Raw genomic sequence first — 1,478 nt, forward strand, 5'->3', positions numbered from 1 at the left:
TATTTTTCAGTTAGGCTATAACAGCTTACTGACTCCCTTTATCTTGTGTTGCATCCTCATGTTCCCTTACATTCTGCCAGCAGGGCAATGCCTCCAAACGTATTGCTGCAAATTGGCTTGCCTTTTCTGCAATGTACATCCCACCATGTATCCAGTATGGCAACATTTTCTGTATTTCTCCTCTCTGCATCTTATGATAACATTTATAGTATGTGCATATCACTGCAGTTGTAAAGGCGTGTATAAAATAGAGGCACAAGGAACAATGGGCGCCCATTTTAGTTAATCAAATTATAGTTAATATCTACTGATAGTCTTCATTTGTTAAGTGTAAATAGTGTAAATTATCATAATAAAATATCGGTATATATTAACAATATTTTACTACAACTTAACTTAACCCTACTCTCGCACAGCCCCTCCCCACTCCGATCCCTAACCCTAAAACCCCTCTTCCTGACGACTAACCCTAAAACCACCCTCCCTGAAACTTAACCCTAAAGCCCCTCTTCTTGATGCCTAACCCTAAAACCCCCCTTGTTGACACCTAACACCAAAAAGCCCCCATCCTGATGCCTAACCCTAAACACCCTTCTTGACGCCTACCCCAAAAACCCGCTTTCTTGACGCCTAACCCTAAAATACCCCTTCCTAACCTTATAATACTGAAAACAATAACTTTCAAAAGCAATAAATTTCAAAAATGAATAATTTGTAAATACTAAAAATGTCAAACACGAAAACGATCTGATAATTATCCCGTGCCAATTTTTCTGCTTTGAGCGCCTAATAGCTGATATTTGCATTAGCCCCTATGGGGCGTCCAAATCGTCTATTAGCTGTGGGCGCCCAAATTTCACACTCCAATGGTAAGGTGGCACAAAATATGCTGGCACTGTTTAACTCTATAACAATATTATATGAGTTGTGTAGTACTGATAAATGTCATAGCAACAGCACAGCAGGGTGGCATATCAGTAAAAATGAAAAAAAGAAAATGTGTGCAACAATATTTATTTATAGCAATATTTTCAAATAAGCGTTCTTTCACTTTGACCTTCACTCATTTACAAAATATCGCGTATAGTGGTGACATAGGTCCTTCAGATGTTTGTAGTTAGGCAGAGTCACCTTTTAATAATGCATAAAAATGCTCCTGGTTGCCAGAAGCCATGTGACTTTTATTAGAATGAATGGAAGGTCGCATGAGAGAGCTTGAGAATGGCAGCTGTTATTCGCGGTGAGAAAGGGGAGTTCTTTCTTCTCAGAATAATAACATGAGTTGACAGCGCTGACTTGTGCCCCATTGATCCATGCAGAATGTGTATTTTAATGATAGATCTGCTTTCTTGTATTCACCATTTCTTAGAAATGTCTCAGAACTTGCATTTTTTTCTGAAGAGTTTGTGGAGCAGAATTTAAAAAAAGAACAAATTGCTATTTCAAAAAAAAAAAACCTTCTATCTGCTGTAAGTTAG

Source organism: Hyperolius riggenbachi, chromosome 7, assembly GCF_040937935.1.
Source record: "Hyperolius riggenbachi isolate aHypRig1 chromosome 7, aHypRig1.pri, whole genome shotgun sequence".
Taxonomy (NCBI): Eukaryota; Metazoa; Chordata; class Amphibia; order Anura; family Hyperoliidae; genus Hyperolius; species Hyperolius riggenbachi.